The sequence below is a fragment of the Plasmopara halstedii genome (assembly GCF_900000015.1).
Source record: "Plasmopara halstedii genome assembly, contig: Scaffold_614, whole genome shotgun sequence".
Taxonomy (NCBI): domain Eukaryota; phylum Oomycota; class Peronosporomycetes; order Peronosporales; family Peronosporaceae; genus Plasmopara; species Plasmopara halstedii.
Window position 1 is genome coordinate 2,306,092 of NW_020187532.1, and position 845 is coordinate 2,306,936.

Here is an 845-nt window from a genome sequence, read left to right on the forward strand (position 1 = left end):
CAACCGTCTTTATGGAAGATCTTCGCACTGACGTGGCCAGAATGGAAGTCTTCCGTGTGCATCCGTCATCGTTTAGGGAGGCGGTGAATATGGCATTGAATGCCGAATTCAATTTCATGTCGGCACGATTCGGTTGAAATGCACACTCCAACAGCTCGTCGAGCGGGCCTATGCCCATCAATCTAAGCTTTGCTGAGGACGAGGGAGCAGATCTCCGAGCTGTCGGGCAGCTCGCAGACATACGACGGTGTTTTGTCTGTGAAGACACCCGTCACCTTCGGATCGGTTGCCCCCTGCGCAACGCGCGTCAAGTTTCTTTGAACCATCGCCCCATCGCCAACCAGTCTGGTTCATCGCGGGGAACCGACACCACTCAGTAGGCGCGAAGCGACCTACTGGAGAAGAACTTAGTTCTGTTGGGCCTCAGGGAGGCAAAGGTCAACAGGGCCCAGCCCCGAAGAGCTCCGTGCTCTTAAACACAAAACGTGTGTGCAAGCCGGGCTTGCTGGTCGCGGAGGCGACCGTAAAGGGCTTCGAAAAGCCATGCAAAAGCCTCATCTATTCCGGGGCGTCGGGCAATTATGCTCAACGTTCCACGATGGAAGGAATTCAGCTGTATGCTGAGGCGCTGAAAGCGCGGTTGTGTGACATCGTCACTGTTCGCTTGGCGACGGGGACGCGTGTCACGGTCCCGAAGGTCCACAGGGACCTCGGAGTCAAGTTTCTTGACTTGAAAGCGTGGAATGCTGTCTGGTTTTAGACTTGAATGCAAGGTACGACCTCATCCTAGGAATGGCATGGTTAGAACACCATGAGCCATGGATTGATTGGAGGTCAAAGACCTT